General features: G+C 39.3%; 1 protein-coding gene across 10 annotated transcripts in view; it reads right to left on the bottom strand.

Moving 5' to 3' along the window:
- Positions 1–21,897, bottom strand: part of LOC139151437 (uncharacterized) — a 44,631-nt gene extending 22,734 nt beyond the window's left edge. For 2 of the 10 annotated variants that reach the window (XR_011556423.1, XR_011556424.1), the window contains exons 1-4: positions 20,696–20,893; positions 19,793–20,541; positions 4,194–4,316; positions 3,510–3,614 (exon numbers count right to left, since the gene is read on the bottom strand). The gene's annotated coding sequence lies outside the window, so the exon portion shown is untranslated. Of the gene's footprint in view, positions 1–3,509; positions 3,615–4,193; positions 4,317–19,792; positions 20,542–20,695 lie in introns of all 10 variants that reach the window. The other 8 variants (XR_011556425.1, XR_011556426.1, XR_011556428.1 and 5 more) reach the window with 8 other exon arrangements.
- Between the last annotated feature and the right edge of the window lie 37 nt (positions 21,898–21,934).

A 21,934-nucleotide genomic window follows, 5' to 3' on the forward strand; every position in this document is an offset into this window, starting at 1 on the left:
TTTATGGCATTCTTCAGTAAAATATTTTCAGGATATATCCGATATTGAACCGATCTAATTATCGTTTCTAATCTTTACGAATGAAATCAAAGGATGTTCTATAGTTTAAAAGCATGTATCTGATACTTGATCGCTACACTCAGTATACTTTATAAAGTAGTTAGATTTAGCAGGGCTGACATGTTCAAAAAGTTCAAAATTTGGTAATAGCTTTTCTGTAATTGTGTGTTACTGAATATGCAAATGATTTATTGTGAATACTGAACTGCGTAAAATCTCTAAGGTTTATGTTTCAATTTGGACTGGAGTGTCACTTGTTGTATAGGAAGGTTCCCATTTGATCAGATAATTGGCCAGCCAACACTACCTTGCTTAGGTCTTGGGTGTATGTGTCAAGTGGATAACAAGAAAATGATTGGCAAATATTTAGGATTGTCGTTTAAACTTGTTGTCTTAGCCTATGTAAACACCATGGAAAGGAATAAAATACTCGCCAGCTGACTAGCCATGCAAAAGCAAGCAGAGATCCGGGGAGTGCCAAGCACGGACATGACGGACAAAAGTGCAGCATTGTGTTTTAGCTTTGCTTTCCCTACCTTTCATGTTTGTTAAAACAAAAGAAAGTGGAGTAATACAATTTAATTTACGGTGCTACGTTTTTGCATTTCAACAACAAATTATGTACGACCGAGAAATTAATACCAAAATATACCATGTTCAAAATATTATTAGCATGAATCCATATATATATTTATGCAATAGACCATTGACATTGAATAACTCTAAAACCAATATGTAAATCATGAAATAGATATCAAATTACACAAGATCAGTTTCATGTGAAATGAATTATGAAAAGTAATGTATAAAATATAGTACATAGAGCCGAAAAATAATATACAAACATGATCGTGTTCTCCACGTGGTCAAATTTTAAACGGCCGCACTTATGTACTAATTGTAGTTACATGATAAATCTCTAACATTGACAATTATGGGGATATATAAGAGATTTACGCCCAAAATGTTATTGTTTTTGACGTTAAAACTAGAAGGTTTGTTATACAATAAATGCCATTGTGCTTTTTGGTATGTAGGCCTACGCGTGAATGTAGATGAACAAGAGTGAGAGATTTGGTTAAATTCCCCGCACAATTTTCCATGTGAGGCCTTGTGATTGAACACCCTGCAAAACTTGTCAATGGCTGACTTATAAAAATTAGAAAAGATAATCAGTCAATGTCAAAATATTGCACATATTCAACATTTCTACTCAAGAACACTCCATCCATTGGAAGAACATGGAACATGCTGTTTTTACACTCGGACGCATCATACCCTCCCCACCACAGCCATGGGCCGATTTAGGCCAATTTGCAAAACCTGGTGAGTGTCGCACGTACCAGCTACAACTCTAAAAATGCTTTAAACTGGTGCATCAACGATTACAAATAAGAATAGAATAAAAAAAATGTCTGAACAGTAAGTTCTGATAGTCTAACTACACAGAACAGCTGACAGCTGATCACCGTATAAAACATTAATTTGACAATTTTGAATCTTCCACTTTTGCCTTGTTGCAACCATATTGTCAATAATTTTATTAAGAGAACCCGTTTTTCTGGTAAAATGAAATCATAAAACAATAAAAAATGCAATATGCATTTATAATGGTAATACATCCACTATTCACCACAGAATCATCCATAAGAGCAGCAACTATGGGATTTTACAGTAATTAATGGTCGTCATATTTAAAAATGGCCGCCATACCAGAACGAGGCTCTACCTGTGAGGGATCGGTATCCAAATTGATTTTAAAAACAAAAAATATGCAAATGGTAATCTTAAAAGGCATTTATGATGGTAATACGTCCTTTATTCACCACAGAATCATCTGTAGAGCAGCAACTATTGGATTTTATAGTGACTGGTGGTCGCCATATTTAAAAATGGCCGCCAGACCAGAACGAGGCTCAACCTGTGGTGGCTCGGTATCCAAATTGATTTATATTATGATAATCTACATTCGTACCAAATTTCATGCTTTTATCACAAAATGCACAATTGTTATGAAATTTTGGTTATGCCGCACCACTATTAAGATAGTACTCGCCTCGAAAATCAAAGATTTAAAGTGTTTTCTCATTTTTCTCAAAATGACAATTTTAACCATCACTTACAATACCAAAAATAAAAATATGGGGTCATCATGCAAATTTTGGTACTAGAGATACAAGTTACCCAACATTCACCGGTATTTGAAATTCAAAATGGCCGCTATCCCCGTGGTACTCTATTGCGAAAAATTTAATTTCAATTTTCGAAAAACAGGGACGGTGAAAATTGTTCTCACTCGAAGGGCTTCAAAACGAACCCCAAAAAGTGCTACGTCAGTCAAAAATGGTAAAAAATACCGCAATTATACGGTGTCGCTCAAATTTGATCAGAATTGGTACATACCAAAGATCAACAATAAGTGTTATTTCTATCTGTTCAGTGCAGGAAAATTATGCATTGATTTTATGACAATTTCTGCACAGTACAACCAGAAAAACAACAAGAAATACAACCAGAAAAACAACAAGAAATATTTAAACCAGAAAATTAAGAATGACAAAAGTAAATAAGGTCTGAAACTTTAGGTACTGAAGGTCAACTTTAGCAACATGCATAGCAGAGAATCTTTCTACCATGGATGTACAAAAATAGACATCCATATGGTTTCTGCAGATCTGTTAATATGTCACAGTTCATAAACAATGACAGGAAATGACAAATTAGCTGTTTCAGTTACTGCTATCACTCCCAAACATAATAGGTACCCTGCATACAAATACCTTAAATTTCAAAATCCTCTTATTCAGATGTGTGGGCTGATTAAGTTTACTGCCACCACTCCTGCACACTTGCAGTATTTCCCTTTTTCTTACCTCATTTGCACATTTTTCACACTGATGTGTTAATTTGAACAAATTCACATCTCAACCCCTACATCTACCTGTACACCAAATACTGAGATGGTAGCTTTGGCGGTATGGGAGCCTTTGTGTGTGACGGACATACATCCGCACATACCCACAAATATACAGACACAGACGCCACTCAGACTCATCATATAAGCTCTTTTTGGTATTTATATATAAAACCAAATATGAGCTAAAAAATGGAACATCGAAATATCTGTCCCCAAGGCGCATTCGGCCTTTACATTGACCGGCGTTTCTTTTATCTACGCAGCCAAGACACAAATCGGTCCCCTTTGAGTGGAAGTGGTACCGTCTTTTGAAATCCACCGTACTTACTTGTTTATTGATGTAACACTTTTACTTGGGGGGGGGGGTCTCTATCATTTTGCGACAATGGGATTTAGATACAGTTCTAAAAGTAAGATTGTGATCGAAAACAATTGTACAACAAGCGCTAAAATTTTAATATTTTAATATTTTAAACTAGTCACAACGGTTGACGGAATGGTACTTAAAAAAACTGAAGGTTACGGGTCTTACCTTTACCGGCCGCAAGGTGAAGTGGCGTTGAATTGTCAGCGCCCCCTTGCGTGGACAGAGAACAACACTCTCTTCGCACCAACCAATGAACAATTTGTAAATGACCTGGAGGTGAATGAAAATTCGACTACACTAAGAATTGAAAAATAAATAGTGCTTGTATGGATCTGCTGGTCTTCATAGAAATCGTTAATAATTTTACTGTTGGTATTTTCCCGAACATATGTTTGACAAGTGTGTGACAAAAAATAGGAACTATTACCCATAATTTGCCGCTTCAATCTTCGAGTAGCGATTAGTATGAAAAAATATTATAATATTATAAAGGCGAAGTTATCAACACAGGGTTTCGATATGTCCCGCTATGCTCGCTGGCAAAAGATCAAATTTTGTATGCGCAAACTACAAAACTATGTTGTAGCCCACCACGACACGGAGTAAAAATAAAGGTACCATGTGCATGTGGGTTGGAAATTGGTCAAAATTGTTTTGACATTTTAAATTTTCTAGTCGTAATTATGAATCTTTTTGTCGATGCATTGCCTGTTGCCGAGAACTTCGGTCGAGTGAAATGCAGATAAAAAACGTCAAGTATAAGTAGCATATGTTTCATAACGGTCTTGTAATTCTCTTCGAGGGTACGATTGGTCCCCATCATTACAGGAAATTTACACTTATTTGTACCTGCTTCAGCCGCTGCATGGAGAGGCGTACTCCCGTCCCTAGCAACCAGATGAGGATCAGCTTTGGCGTTCTCTAGCAACCACTGTAAACATTCTACGTGACCATTCTCGGCTGTAAGGAACACTAAAAAAGGACAAAAAAGTAGGTAATCATAAGCCGTGAAGTGCCCGGCAATCGCGGTATGTTGCCAGGATACCACATTTTCCTCCATTAAATTACACTCATTTGGCTAAACGACGTCGAGATCTATTAAACCGTGTGGATTCTATATAATTTAAATCACCGTCGTTATAGTCAGTTATTACGTCATGGTTTGACGTTCAAGCCTCGTAACGTAAATCAAACCACCTTTAGTCATACATATCCCTAAAATCTCACAATTTAGTTGTGTCAGATGCCGATGACGTATTTATGCATATGTGTAACCTGGATATGCCTCCGGAACTGAGTGCAAACCCTACATGGTACTAATCTTCTCGTTGTAACTCAAATGAAGACGGAAATTAATATTTACACCGCAATACACATTTTATTCCAACAGGCTATGGGACTTGCCTCGTCTGTTCATTCTGCTCATGTAACGGTAAGAGCGAAAGGTGGCGCTATCACTGGGATAATGAGAAAACAGAAGTTCAGCAAACAGGATGACCGAGTTTCGCACGTCGCCCGTCAACGATCTCGACATGTTCCGCTTACATTGTTGGAACTGAGCAAAAATTTTTAAATCGGTTCCCGTTATCGGTGAGCAGAAGGTTGCAATTAAAATGGCGACCTGGTTTTTGCTGTATCTGCAGACCAAGAATCTTTTGCCATTATGTTTCGTTAACGCCTTCGTACAAACATAGACCCTCCAAAAACATAGGAGGGGCTATGGTACAAAACGTCACATACAGTGATTGGATTGGTCTTAAAATGCCTACGAATTTCGAAAGAACGACCTGATTTTTAATCGAGGCATACCACTAGTTAATGCACGATTTTATGCTAATGAATATTTTCCATTGAAAGTTACTCACTATCAATTGATTTGAACATTCAACAATCCTAATCATTATAATTTTAATAAGCGAATAGATGCTACCACATTGTGAAACAAAAATGAAATTAGGGAATGAGCACAATTAACGGCCCCGGGGGGGGGGGGGGCAGAAGAGAAAATATTTCATCTATTTGTTTTTCGCGGCCCTAACGACGTTAGCAAGAATTTTCAGAGCCCCCCCCCCACCTTTGTTGGGAAAAATATTTTCAGTGCCCCCTCCAACATAAAAATGTACAGCTGACCGCCACCAACTTATCCCTGTTATGGTGTGTGTATATCTTTCTATCTGTATGTATTATATATCACCAACTTATCCCTGTTATGGCGTGTTGTATATCTTTCTATCTGTATGTATTATATATCACCAACTTATCCCTGTTATGGCGTGTGTATATCTTTCTATGTATGTATTATATATCACCAACTTATCCCTGTTATGGTGTGTGTATATCTTTCTATCTGTATGTATTATATATCACCAACTTATCCCTGTTATGTTTGTGTATATCTTTCTATCTGTATGTATTATATATCACCAACTTATCCCTGTTATGGTGTGTGTATTATATATCTTTCTATCTGTATGTACTATATATCACCAACTTATCGCTGTTATGGTGTGTATATCTTTCTATCTGTATGTAATATATATATATATATATATATATATATATATATATATATATATATATATATATATATATATATATATACTTGTTTAGTTTAAGATCAGCTGGAGTAGAGTGCTCAATACTAGAGTAGAGCTATACGAAACAAATTGTAGTGGAAATGTAATATTTTAGATTATCCTGATCAACTCAGTTGTGTGTATATATATATATATATATATATATATATATATATATATATATAATATATATATATATATATATATAAAGATATCTAGATAAAAATATGTACGTATAGGCCCCCTATATGTATGTATGTATGGGTGTATGCACCACACACAGATAAAGGAGCTTATGAAAGCTATACAAACATGGAATTAGCCACTATATATATCTCATTTAAATATAAATCTACTCACATGAGTACGATGATTTGAAATCGCACCTAAAAGTGTTATTCCACTGTATTGGGTGGTCTGTGGTGCAAACTATGAACAACGTTTTCTAATACAAACTAGATATATCCGTGCATTCGTATATCTTTGAGGGCATTTGTGTACATGAAATTCGATTTTGGAATTTCAACCAAAGTGTCATTTCATTATTCATTGGTGCCTATAGTGTAAACTATGAACAATTTGTTTTCTTTTGTGCATTTGCATATGTTTGACAATTGACTTCAATCTAATCCTCTAGAATAAGGTGATTAGAACTGTGCAACAAAAATACTATTGAAATTCATTACAAGATATCAGCATGTTATGCATATGACTCTACAGGAAAACTATGAAAAAATCAATATAAAACTAGCTATATCTATCAAAATTGATTTATTTGCCTGATGTCTTTTTTCCAGCCCCTTGCCTACCTCTTTAGTACCCGCATGATAGTCAACTGTTGCTCTCATTTCTCATTATCACACTTGGACAGTCGGCATTATAGTGTTCACAAGCACAAAAAGTAAATGATCATCAGTCATTGAAACACAGCTGTTTCATTGGATAATCTCAGAAAAGTGATTTATGAAATAATTGTTGTATGCTCTGTTCAGAGTAATTTGTCGGTATGATTTGCATTGAGTGGAAAGTTGTAGGCACCTCTTATGGTACTCGGGAATTTTCAAGGTCCCCACCTATTATCTTCCGCCCCCTGCCGTTAATGATGCTCGTTCCATTTAACATTCGGGAAAAGAGACGGGTCGGCAGATAGACTCTACGTGATGTTTTCACTATCACTGAGGCACTGGGCAGCCTACATTGGAATTCCATTTGTGATCAGCTGAAGTACAATGGCTTCATCAGTGTTTGCCAATCAGATGGGTCCGTAAGCACGACAGCCCAGCTGCCTGAGTGGGGGCTTCAGACTTGACCGAAAGGTGCGCATGTGCAATAGTCGAGACCCAAAAGGCATCAGTCCTGCGACTGGGAAGTGTTCACAGACTTACCAAAGTGCGATAGCTGCAGTGCTGTTAGTAGCTCGAGGTTTTGCCTGGGTATTTGGGTCGACCCAAACACCCAGGCAAAACCTCGGGCTACTGTATTGCAGCTAGCAGTGTGCTGGTATTCAAATAATGATCTGCCTCGATAACAGAAGCAGAATGGGCGACTGTTTCTTTCTTGCTAAGAGATAAAAAAATAATTATGGATCTCTTGAGAAAACAGGGTGATGTGTAAAATGTGAAAATTTTGAAAGATTTGCAGTATACCCTATCGTGTGATTGACTCAGTAATTGACATGGGGAGAGAAGTGAAAATTATGAACAGAAAATCGTGTTGTTTTGAGAAGGAGAATTGCAGTTGTGAGATCACGTTTTTGAAAAAAAATAGAATTGCAGTTGAAATGGAGGGAAGAGACATTTCAGGCTATAAAATGCACATTAAATACATAGATACTGTGAATCGATTCTCCCTAGCGACACATACTCAGAGGTTATGCATTTTAACCCGACCATCTGGGGTGGCGACCGTCAATCATTCATGCTTTTCAAAATCACCATTTACGAACTGCCTTGAAAACATTGAAAACAACTCTGAAATATGGAATGATCGATGGCAACCTCGTATGGGCTCCTTGACCCCTGACCTGTGGAACAGAAAACGGTTTAACGGAATGGATCCGGTTTCCTGTACATATCAGAGAACAGAGAAAAAATTCGAATCTCGACAACTGGAAATGACTCATAGTTGTGTAACAATTTCCAGTGAAAGCAGTGTGAGGCAGATAACGTTTTATGGCTTCTTGGTTTCATTGGCATTTCCTCACCTGGGTCACGCGGACCAACTTCGGAAGTCTCGTCCCAATTATGACTTTTCATGATTCGGTTCGAGAGAAAGAAGCCACCTAGATAATGACATTTCTTCATATTTAGTTTCTTGGCAGTACTCGACTGTTGAATATTTATGCAACGAGGGACCGTGATTTATGTAACGATGAACACAATTGTGCCTCACGATTTAGCAAAAGGCTCCAGAAAATAATGATGACAAAATGGCCTTGCACACAAGGAAATCACAGGGCGCTGTCTGGTTTGACCGACTAGAAACAGAAAGTTGGCACATTCGCTGCAGCGATAGGTCCTCAGAATTCCAGTCTACCATAAACTGAATAGTGATCGCGCTTGTACACTACTGCGCATGCCCTCTTGCAACCCAATCTCCCAAACGCGCGCAGTTTGAAACAGTAGCGACGTCCCACATGAAGCTGTTTCTGCTGCTTGCCCTCCAACACTTTCATTCTTACACTAAATTTGTATTGATTATTTAAATTCGACGGGTTTACTCATATTGGTGTTTTCACATTGTGATTTAAAATAAACTGACCTTTGATGCGGCACTTGCCGTGAAGTTCAGATTCTGCATCAGTCAGAAAACAGCTGTGCGACATTCTTAACATGTCATCTATTGGGCCACCGAGGTTGAGGTCAAGCGAATTCGTGCATGTATCTAAAATATCTAGAACATTAGTTTTCCCCGCGAAAACGAAAGTGAAGCAAGTCATTATTTGCTCACGTGTTTACACACGTGAGCATATGTCGCAGCGATGTGGTCTGGCTGTCTGTCTGTCTGTCTGTGTGTTTGTGTGTCTGTCTGTCTGTTGATCCAATATCTCAAAAACAGCTAATCAGATCAGAATCAAATCTGATACATAGATTCAGTTAGCAAATGGCAAGAACTGATTAGTTTTTGGTGGGTGTGGCTTGCATACGTTTTTCCTCATTTGCAAAATTAATGATTTTAGAAAAAACGGATATACATTAAAAACGACTTCACAAAATTTGATGAGATTTGCTACAAATGTTGATCACACCAAGATATATCAGCAATGGTAATCAGTTGCTAATTTGCATATTTAATGAACTTTCCTAATTAGGGATATATGTCTGATTTGACTCGGTCAAAATCGACCAAACTTGGTATGTATATTAAGATACTATTATTTAACATTATTGAAATTCATTAGGCGTTTAACTTTAGCCAATTCCTAATTTGCATATTTAATGAACTTTGCTAATTAGGGATATATATTTGAATTGACTGGACCGACGTTGATGAAACTTGCTACATGTATTTGGAGCTACTATGATACAACATTTTTGAAAGTCTTAAGCATTTCAGCCAATTCCGAATTTGCATATTTAATGAACTTTCCAATTAGGGATATATATCTGAATTAACTTGATTGTAGTTGTTGAAACTTGCTATATACATCAAAGATACTGTGATATCACATTATTGAAAGTCATAAGACATTTTTTACTTCAGCCAAGTACTAATTTGCATACTAAATAAATTTTCATAATTAGGGATATTTATCTGAATTGACTTGATCAATATTGATGAAACTTGCTATGTACAATAAAGACACTATAATACAATATTATTGAAAGTCATTAAGCATTTTCTCTTCAGCCAATTCCCAATTTGCATATTTAATGAACAATGACAACGTATGTTTCGACGGCTTCAGTATCATGGCGAAAAAAATTTACGATAAAAAAGCTCACATATGCCGAACGTCATAAATACTTGCACCGTACAGATTTATTCGCGTCGTTACTCGCCCGAAGCGTGCGAATGTCAGTTTTGAAATTTGCTTACTTGTCTGAGAATCGGTCGAGTTGTTTATTTTGCGGTCTGCTCCTTGTTAGTGGAGAATTACACGCCGCTGCTCTGTAAATATGGACACACGCATTGTGAGGTCGTTGGTTAAAGAGACGTAAGTCGTTGAAGACATTTCCAGGGTTCTCTCATGACCTACGATAATTAAATTCCGATAGTATTTCAAAGGAATTCCCGTCTGTTTTTTCCCACGACTCAGTATCAGTCGTCTGCAAATCTATGATGATTTGCAATTATTGGCACATGCACGACTATGATCAACCACGAATGGCTGAACATCATTTACCTTGTAAGCCTCACACTGTATATGCTGATTACACTGGTTTATTTCCTAGTTAGGCATGCTTCTACGAAGCAAAACATGTCGACTTTGTGTTCTTTCCGCTCTATCGTTCTGGATGTCCGTTCGTCACATCTTCCATTTTGAAAAATATGAATCATATCATAGAAGCAAAGGCGTCGTATAGTTTAACTTTGAAGGGCCAGTAGCTGTAACTTTTTGATGGACTTTTTTTCATTAGTTTGTTTCTGATGTCAGCTACAGCTTTTTATTCTATTCCCAAAAGCATGCTGAAACACCAACTCGTTAACACCCCGTCTATACGTGTACGTGTAGAATGCACTGTTATCGTTCACATTTTAAATTCTGGTCCGGACCAGAATTCACTTGTCAACTATAACAATGCAGTCAAAACATGTTGGTCTGGCTGAGTTGACGAGCTGAATACTTTCAATATGCTTTGGGGAGCACAACGAGAAACTGTAGTTGTAAGTTGGCATTCAAAACAAAAGTAGTCCCTCGTTAGTTTATTTGATCGGGTTTGTTCTGCGAGCTCCGGAGTTGTTGTTTCTCGGTCACATATACCGAGCAAGATTTTACGTACCGAGGCAGCATTCTTGGAAAATCTATACCGCTCTTAAGGCATTTGAACGTTAAAGGCTTGCACTCTGTGAAAAATGATATCAAACTGTATCGTTCTGGTTGTATGTTTGACATGGGAGTCACCTAACCGTCACAGCTCGGATACAAGTTTTTTTTTGTGTTGTAAGCTCGCACAATTTGATAAACGTCACTGTGAACATACTAAGAGTATCCTTTATGATCTTTTGTATGTCTATGGCTCGGCAAACTATTACCTTTTCGTTCATTTCGAGGAAAGTTGCATGAGTTTAGCGTAACGCTCAAAATTGCAATCAGATACTACATGTGGTGATATTTCATCTACCTTTAAATTACTATACTGTATCCTAGATGATAGGAAAAGAATTTAATCGATAAAACAGACCCTATTACCGGAAAAAAATGCCAGTTCAAAATGCTTTCCCCGAGCCAGCCAACTTCAAGCGCACACCAGACACCGATCGAGTTATTAACAAGGTAAGCGAATATGGTCATTTTCCCAGACTTAATGTAAAATTAGACATCTCGACGGTCACCAATATACACTGTCGATCATTACAATCGAAGGACTTGCCCCTTACTGTTTAGAAGGCCAATTAAGCTCGGTATTCAAAGTAACCTTTGAACTTCAAAGATGCCTCCAGGAAAGGCACATATTTTGGAATGACGTGTGCATTTTTTGGGGGATGAGGGCGTCCGTGGAGTTGGCATTCCATCCGAGTCATCAATACACCACTTTCTGAGTGTGTGTTAGGCATCCATAATTCGTCGAGCGATTGATCGATTGGTTATTCTGGCGCTATATTTCGCGGTCGCGGAAAAATGCGGAACGCGCAGTTTTGATATTAATAGCCGCCTGTTCAAAGTTCGTTGATTAAAGTATTCAATAAGACAATAAGCCTGAGTATTAAGACATCATTTCCTTCGCCTGAATGCGAACGAAACCTAAGGTGACGAAACAGATGTTTATCAACAATTTTATTGTGCGCGTTTTTAGTCAAGATATCACGTGACTTCCTCAATAAAGAGACTTTTTGTCGACAATAGGATGTTGACGCCATTAATTTTTATTTGCATCATACCGCCGAGCAGCAGTTTCTACCATGTGTATTTCCTGGCATGACTATACTGCCTACCATTGTACCAGCTGGGATCCACGGTAGCCGACAGAGTCAATAGAAGCCTCACACAGGTCACGACAACATTTCGCTAAAATGAGCTATGCGCTAGAAAAAGGTGTTCTCATCATTATATCGGCGTCTTGGTAGCATGGCACGCATTATATACAAGTCTCGGTTACCCAGAATACTCTGCGGGGCTCTCCGCACAGCAGTCTGGGTAACCGAGACTAGCATTTATATCGACCTTCCCCAAGGCTGCATTTGTCTTTTTTTCTCCAGAAGTGGCTTCATATTAATCTCCCTGATAGAATTCCACCACCGACAAAGATAGTTACCCGAGTAACTGTTGCCCATGCAACGACGTCTGAACGCCATCACCTGGTCACGATCTCAGTTTTACGGCGCGCGTGTTCCAACAGGTTAAATACGTAAGGCAAAAAAACTTTCTCGCCGACGGCAATTCCGTGTGATCTAGATCTTCATTCTGAATGACCATCATGATAAGACCGTTTAATGGTCGTAAACGTAGTTACTATGCCGAAAAATCTAGGATACGGACTTTGCCGGATGGCAGCCGAGGCCTAAAATTTGACTATTTAGGGTCGGACCATTAGACCTTGGGAGGTGGGGGTGGTCACAATCAGATTGTGAATTACAATTGTGAATTTTGAATTGTTTTCCCAAGTGAGTCATGATGTGCTAATTTTTTATAAGTAAACTGAAGATTTACAACTTTTGTGTTCCGATATCATCTTTTGTTTTTGCAAACTAGTCTGCAGATATTTTTCTTAACTTTTTGCTTTGAAATGTTTTTTTTCTATTTTTGACCACCCCTCCCAATATCTAATGGCCCATCCCTTACAGTATTGTAAATCCGTCCTGTTATTGAGTCAATATGAATCTCTCTGGTTATTTTTTCTTACGCATAGTCAGAGCACCAAGCGTTGCATTACGGCTATCGAGAGTACATTACATCCGAGGTAATACTATGAGAAAGAAGTGAAGAGCAGTAATTCCGAAGCTACAACTTCTCCTCTACACTTTCCAGCAATTTCGCTGAGTAGCTGATAAACCCTACCACAAGAAGCCGTCCGCCCTTCTCTCTCCCTCTTCTATCTCTGCCTCTGTCTGTTCTGTCTGTCTGTCTGTCTCTGTCTGTCTGTCTGTCTGTCTGTCTGTCTGTCGTCTGTCTGTCTCTCTCTCTTCTCTCTCTCTCTCTCTCTCTCTCTCTCTCTCTCTCTCTCTCTCTCTCTCTCTCTCTCTCGTTCACTTTCTTGCTTGCCACGAAACGCACTTTGGAGCTTGCCTCTTACAGAATGTGTTGGATTATTCAAATGGTAGCACTGACATGAAATCAATCGAGCAAATGCATATTTCCAGCAAAGAAAGCTATGGAAAAGAATTGCACACCGGTCCGTACATATCGCGTACATGGTTATCGATTGATCGTGACCAACTACTATTTTGTCTGAAGAAGGTGATATTCTTTCCATTGTAACTCATAAACTGCAAAACATCGTTATTGGCGAGTTTTCTGCCAGTCACGCGCGCGTGATCATGCGATTTCAATTTGTACGAAAGTGCATTGTTCACGATTTGTAACGCAGAGCGTGCGCGCGTACGTCGGTGAGGAAACGTGACTGCGAACGACGCTCTTTGGCGCCAGAAATGCTGGGGACACACGCACAATACAAATCAGAGACTACCGGATCCAATTCAAAGATGATGTTTCTAATGGTCTTCGGTTAGCTGGTTTTCGGAATTGGGAAGACACGACAACGCGTGGTTTTGCCCTGACATGGGTCCTAAAAAATCCCTGGGTTTCTTGCCAGTGATAAGTTAATTGTGAAATTATGGCTACCTGTCACAATAGCGATGTGCAGCATCTCCAGTCACATTCGAGATGCGAAAGAGCGTAACTCAACCCTTAGGATTTTCGTCACGTCCCAGATATCGGTCGATACATTTCCCCTGGCTAGTACTAATTGCTTCCAAGTCTGTGGACGGGTGGTTTTCTATTGCTCTAAGTACAGTGTAGCTGAACCTCTGAAGTCCGCGTGCGGCACATCGATCGAACAGATAGCGGGAAATGCGATTATCTTTGCCTACAATATTCAGACTTCCATACGTCACTTCTAAGAATACGGTACCCTGACTCGTTGTAGGTGAGTTTATCGAGAAAGGCATTTATCACAAGTAGTATTATTCATGACAGGGGTTTCATGAACAAGCGTAGTGACACTATTAGATTTTGACTGCAATGGGCGCTGACCTGTAGTATGCATCAGAAACGTAAGGTTAGAACAAAAATTACTACGAAAAAAGGCACCACGCTTCTTTATGGAGGCAAAAATCGCCGGGAAAAAGCCTACTGTACAAGATTGATATCCTAAATTCTATGCGAGCGGCCTCAACACCACTTTGTTCAAGATGATCAAACATTTGCAAATTGAAGTTTCGGAGCAGAGCATGGTATACGATAGTTATTGACGGCGATATTGTCATTTAACGCGGCCAAGTTTTCCTACTTGGGTTTTTGCAAAATGGTTGCACCTTCTGGTATAAAGCTCACTTCATTGCCTCATCTGTACCGTGAGCTATGTTTTCTATGCACTGCGTGTATTTTCTAGCCTCTCTATTCTGGCTCAAGCCCATGTTGTGTATAATTCCGGTCGGTATTCTCTGGGCTTACATCCCATATATAGGACCAATCTTCACTCCATAAAGTCGACCACAACAATTAACTACGGCTTTTTCAAAAAGAAAATTACATTCAGTATAACAGAAAAAGTGAGTCTAGTGGCACTCGTGCACAATATGAACTGGCTTGGTAAATGGCACTACTTCTAAAATAAACGTGAATTCTAGAAGAATCACCTGTTCAGCTCACTAGATATTAACAAATGGATGGCGGTGCTAAGTTTACACCTCGGATACGAGTTCAAACAAGGTGAACTGACTTGCAGATATACAACACGTACTTTTTTAGACAAATAGGCATTCGGTAGCATAAATTCCTATATTGGTTGATAAATGAGTCTCTTGAAACTTGCAGTTTAAAAAATTTCCTGCTTTGGCTTGCCTTGCTACATGTGAACTAGAAGATTCAAACCTGTAAAAAGGCAGACGACAATTTCCGACCCCACATTTGGCGGGAATCGAGCTGAGCGAATCTCAGTCAGTATCAGAAAAATTGCACAATGAAGTGAGTTCAGAGCGGCTACTATTGGCCAGTAATTGGTTTGTTGAGATCATCAGTCATGTAATCAGAGTTAGACTTCAGTTCATTATTTTGAAGATAGAAGGAAAGACCCATCAAATGAGATAATCGCGATGATCTACTTCATTTTACGGACTGTGTATGATTGACCTTATTTCAGCGACGTCAAAGCCTGCAAAGCAAAAACTCTCCCACATTCGCTGGTTATAGTACCGCACCGTCACGTATATATATAGCGAAGTTGACCCTGTATCAAAAATATGGTCCGATATTATTGCACCTTCGATTCAAAGACACAATAACACATCGATGGATAAAAAAACAGTTGGAGAGCCTGGTAAAAGCACATTTTCTTGGAAGATATACAGATGTGTGACCAGACGCACTCAGACAAGGCTCCTCAAAGTCTTTGCAATTTTAATGTCTGGAAACGGATTACAAGCGCTTAAATTCTAAAGGGAACGACCTGACGATGACTTCGAAAGCGGTGAACATCTGGTCGAAAATACAACAGTGAAACACAAAATAAATATATGAAGGAAGTTTTAAGAGGTTGGATTTTATGGGGTTGAATATATTTGCATGTCAGGTTGTACGCCGCATTATCAGCAGACGAGTCTTCTGAATGACTTGGCGGGAAACAGAAGGAAACTCATTGAAAAAAAAATTATAGAACAGTTTAAAGGGACATAAGCTGTAACTTGTGGCAAGTTTTTCAGTATTCTGCTTCTGTATATCAACTACCGTGTCTGACCCTAATCAGTTTGTCATGCTGAAATTTCGAGTATTCTTTATGTCAACACAGCTTGTATGTGTGTGGTGATCATTGTTTATTGTTTACAAATGAATTCTAGTCCGGACTTGAATACAATTTTCAGCAATAACAATGGTGATTATACTCATATAGGTTGTGTTGATATGCTAAATACTTGACATTAAATTCCAGTTTGGGGATTCAATGCAGAGAATGTAGGGAAACCACAAAACAAAAGTTCTGAAAAAATAGCCAAAATGATACAGCTTATGGAGCTTTAACTATATGCACCCGGACCATACTGACACTTGAAACTATAACGTTTTTGTCGTTATTGATAGAGCGCAGAATATATGATATAGCTGTTTGGTTACAGGGGCTGAAAATACAACATCGCAGTTTCAGCGCATTTTATCATATGTTACCTAATATTGTGCTTAAATTGGCTTTCTGATGTGGATGGTCTTGTGGAAGTGACCTATTCAGAAATAGAAAGCAGCATGATCATACATTTGAAATCATTTTTGTTAAATTTTCATTCACTTCCTGGTATGTTCCTGTATGGTTTTAAAATTTCCAATCTTATCTCTTCAAAGCCATTTCCTACCATTTTTTCTTAAGCTTGTATAACAACGGTAAAGGCCATTAAAGGGACACAGCCGTCCTTGGGTATATTTCTGTCGATGTTGAATAATTTGAGGTTATTTAAACTGATAACACCAATGACACACATCTCTAACCACTTATGAACAAACTCACACGAGAAACAATAACTTAATTTGTTTTATAATCATAGTTTTATCATCTATAGTATAGAATGTACCAATGAAAGGGCCAAAGAAAACGTTTTCAGATACTCCACTTAGACCCTATTTATTGGCCCGACTCTCAATTTTGATTGATACATAAACTTATTCTGAAGTAACGAATAAAATGTTTCAAATTTTGGTTGATTTTTTGGCCTCAGCTAGAATGCGCCTCGGACACAGATATTCGGACGCTCAAATTTTTACAATACTTTCTGTCCTACAGCTTGTTTGGACTCGTTTTCAAGCTCTTGGAACGGTTTTCACATTCTTATACTGTTTTGAAAATCGAAAATTTACTTTCCACTATAGAGTTGATAATGGATGGCAGCCATTTTGAATTCCAAATGCGGGATTAACGTTATGTATTTTTATTTCTCTGCTGCCAAAATTTCCACGGTGACTACTGATTTTGATTGTAATTTGGAATGAGAATGGCTGAACGTTTCCCTGAGAAAATTCTGAGCAAACGCTCAAATATTTCAGCTTTTGATGCGCGTACTACCGTACTTCTCTACGAAATCGTGAGGTTGGCCAAGTTGAAGAGGACGCGAGGCTGACGCGTGTGTAAGTGATAGTCTTTTAAAATTCTAGAGGATTTCCGTTCAGTTTATCATCTTTTGATGTATCAACGATCGTGATTGAAACAGCTTTCGGTTTCTGTGTGTAAAAATCCCTTGATATATCTTTATCTTTCAAGGTAACTGAGAAAAAGCTCTATTTCTCCAGCTGTACTAAACGAATGTTTTTCGAGAGCTCCGGATATCAGTGGCAGATGGAAAGTTGATCACTTATACTCAACACACATACCGTGTTCATAAGAACCCGCCGCCGAGCTTAACTTGTGTGCCAACATCGTGTCAGAGTGTAAACAGAAAATCAGGGATGATGATGGCACGCGGGATTTGGTCAACTTTCTTAAAATGTGCTTAAATGTTGCCCAAAGCAACTAAGAATCTCGCGAGGCCACTAAGAGAGCATTTGTAATTTAGAATACTTCGACGGGTCACTTGATTTACTGACTGACTCGATTTTTGCTGACGAATGACGGGACAGGAAATGTAACGCTTACTTTTTTGCGAGCAGTTTTGTTTGTTGGGAGAGAGAGATCTACCACTCAGTGTTCAGTTATCTTGTTATGGCAATGTGGGAGATAAATAGATGTTGGATAATCAAATATTAGGCAATATTTTTATGATAATCGTTTGTTAACATCTATCAGTAGTCGGAACAAAACACCGAACAAACAAACAAACACGGTCACAGAATCCTCGAAATTAAATGTAGAACAAACCATTGCCTTTGTAAGCATCTGTTGATGAAATATCATTACAAAATAAATATAGTCTTAACAGTTTCGACGAGAAACCGCCCCCGAACGGACTGCGGTGACAGTCAGCGAGAACTTTACGCAAATAATGATGCGATAAATTGTGCGGGTTGGCAAATAATCTACAGTTGACGGTCTGTGGACTCAGCGCGGTTGTTATAATGGCCACGATTGGTACTCGGTATCGGTATCCCACGTTGCCTCTGATAATAATACCGTGGCTCTGTTGATATTTACTAGCTGTATTGTCTTTGTTTGCGGTTGTCTGTAGATGGTTTATGTTGTCAGTTTTTCGTTTCTCAAAATAAAAGTAATATTTCTTCCTGCGCGAGGTCTATATATGTAATAAGGTGAGGGCTTAGGTGTGCTGCATTGTCGTAACCGTAGCTTTAACACTGTTCTTATCCCTCCTAAGTGATTGCAGACGATCGATAGCGCCACTTCAGGGACATTACTTTATATACCTTGGGATACACCATTAGATCGCGGTAGGGGGTGTTAGAATTAAAACAATCTGCATAGCAAGATTTAGGGGGAAGTGAAGCCTCCCTGTTCGTGCAAAATGTAGAAAGGAAGGGCGTCATCATTCTGCCCACCCCCTCGGAGATTTAATGGTCCAGCCCTTAAACTGTTAGATAATATTTAGCAAAAAATGCTCGCAATATATGGAAGTATAATGGTATACTGTTGTCTCATCGAACAAGCCTGGGTGCACTCATTTAATAAATCAAAATGTGTGTATTTTAGATGTAGTTGTCTGTACAGATGTTGAGATATTGGACCAGACAAATCCTGACATGTTCAAGTTGAGGGAGCAAAACCGAAAAACATCAAAATTGTAAACCGGATCTTCTCTTACTGTACATGTGCAAGTTGTCGATATGCTTGAAATCTTTACGAATGCCACTGCAGCGACGCGGCAGTTGGCGTGTAGCTCGAGGATGGGAGAAAATGAGATTGTCTCGGTCTCGCGAAAAATGTGCATTTACGAAACAAAAAAAATGCAGCATATTAAATTCGAAGATGGGAACTTTGTCCTCGTAGGGTAACCATAATAGTTCCTCGCAGCAACTACTCGTAAAAGTTTGTCTTGCGTGAGATATTACAGGCTTATCACAATAGTTACCTGAGACCTAACCGTCATAAATCACACACATAAATCAACATTTATCGGGTTTAAGATGTCATTATGGTTCCCGTAAAACAGTGAATATTTCCGGTGTAGGATTCACGTTAATCCGTTCTCTGCAGCTTTTAACATTCAATTTATTGTTAAGTATACAATTTCCGTATAAGGTGGCGAGCAGTTTTCATTAGTTGCCGAAAACAGAAAGGGTTAGAAAGTATTAATATTTTTATTAAATATATTTCCAAGTAACCCGACTACCCTATTTAAAACCCCAAAGCCTAAACTTCTTTTTCAATTGAAAATTACGCATGATTTTTGCTGTTTTTTATGGGTTGCGCCAAATTGGAAAAATAAAACGAAGTTTCCGATCGACCTACATTACTTTCAGAAGGAATATTACAGGAAAACGCACCTTATTGCTTTTTGCCTTAAAAGCTGGACATTATTTCATTTTTGCCTTAATTTTGTTTCTTCCCAAGACAAAACTTCGTCTTTTTGAGACAAAACAAATATTTATAGGAAACAATAATTGGTTCCCATGTTGTTTCTCACCTGGAGTTTTTCCCGCATCGTCCTGTACATTAATATCTCCAGGATCTCTTCCAAGTTCTTGAAGACACTTAAGATGCCCTCCGCGGCGGCATGATGGAGAGCCGTCCGCCCGTCGTCAGATCTAACGTCTTGCCAGGCCTTCCCGAAGTATTTCAAAATCACTCTGAGGCATGCGAGGTTTCCGTCGCGAGCAATGACGTGAAGGGCGCATCTGCCACGGCCGTCCGCCGTAGTGTCCAACAGTGTTCTCGAGTCAGCTCCCGCCGGATTCGAGAGTTCATGACGTATGAGTACTTCCAAAACGGTCGCATGCCCGAGCTCACTGGCAAGCTGTAAGAGAGATCGTCTTGAGCTCGGCGTTTCCCTTAGCAACAGGGGATTGTATTGTAAGAGGTCTGACAGACAATCTCTGTGGCCCAACCGAACGGCTGTAACGATATTCACAGTATTCACAGTGTTTTCGAAATCCTCAGAGGCACCTTTGCCACCGCATTTCTGACAGACCCGGCTACTGATAACGAGTGAACGGCCATTCTCCAGCACCTCGAGGGAGCCATAGCTGGACCCAGGCGATACGCTCTGCCGAGCCGCGGCGATTTCGGCCTCCAGGAACGAGTCCAGTTCGTGGAGAACGTCCAGAGCGGCTTCCTCGGTTTTAAGGAGGGAATCCGAGCGATGGTAGGCCGGTTTCGAACGCACGACATCCATGCTCGCCGACGCCATCACAGAGATCTTCGACGCAGGGCTACCTAGTACGATAAATATATATCAGCCTGCATGTGTTTGATGTGTACACTCAGTATTAAATATATACAGAATATCATACCGTACAGCCACCAACTTTAACCCCAGAAAAGACAAAATTCAACTTTCACCCAGAACACATAAAGCATAATGATATACCCTTCGGTAAAATTCCTGTAAAAATAAATCTTGGACGCAAGAGCTGCGTATACCGTGACGACATCAAACAAATTTCAACGACAAACGAATTGTGTCAATGTTGCACGAAAATGTGAAGAACTGTTAAAACAAATCGATATGAAAAGCATTTTTTTACAGCGATAATGATAGGTGATACTGTGAATCGACCTGTTCGAGTACTACCTGACCGTTGATGTATATTTTGTGTCGTGTGTATGTCGACCGTTACACAGGACTATCCTCGTAGCAGGTTCTATTGAAGAGCCTATCTATACCCGCCATCAGCGTTCAACTGTGACTGACATACACGTATACATGTACGCCACCCATACGGAGAGCGCTGCTTCTAACTGCTGTTGACTTGCTAACGAAAACCCTCTTCACACCCGCTATTCCACGAAAGGCCGTCTTCCTTGTAGAGATGTGACAATGTCAAAACGTTGGATGAGAGCATCAAACGACATCAAATCACAGAAATCTAGTCTGTTGTCTACAGCTGTTTGAGTCCAATCGCACACGACGAATCCAACGTTGAGTGGACCTCGAACCAGTAGAACAACATACCGTATCGGAAGAAGATTGCACAGTTTGTTTTTCCAATTATGTTCACCCGATGATGTCACGCCGACGGAGGGTTGAGGTCAGAAAAACTGCCAACCACACGCTTTAAGCTCGGCGTGCGGTCAATTCCAAGATCACGTGGGTAGTCCAGACGTCAATACATATCATTCAAGAGCAGCGACGTCAACATTAAAAAAAATCATGATAATTGAAAAAGATTGTGAACGAATACGCACCATGTGGTATAGTAGAAACTGGCCTCGTCACTCATGACCGTATGTTCGATGTTGACGTTCAAGCGGACGTGAAATTCACCTTGGGAATTTCGTTGGCGATGCAAGGATTACCGACTGTACAAGTGTCGTGTGATGTCGTTATTTATAGCCCGTATTTACATACTCCAATTGTATGACGTAGCAGTGAGTCGTTTAATGTGTGGCAGTAGCATGCATATCAAATAAAATACGGCTCATTTAAAAAGGCGGCCGCAGCATATTAATGAGATTTGGGCATCCGTATGCGACCACCAATTAAAACACGATCATATTAAAAGCTTCCATGAGATTCGCACCCTGTAAAACGTGTTCTCATGGGAGGCGTGGGGTTGGACGCTCTGGAATGGGGGTGGGCTGTATAGAAGGCTAAGTGTACCCCCAG

This window comes from Ptychodera flava, chromosome 15 (assembly GCF_041260155.1).
Source record: "Ptychodera flava strain L36383 chromosome 15, AS_Pfla_20210202, whole genome shotgun sequence".
Lineage (NCBI taxonomy): Eukaryota > Metazoa > Hemichordata > Enteropneusta > Ptychoderidae > Ptychodera > Ptychodera flava.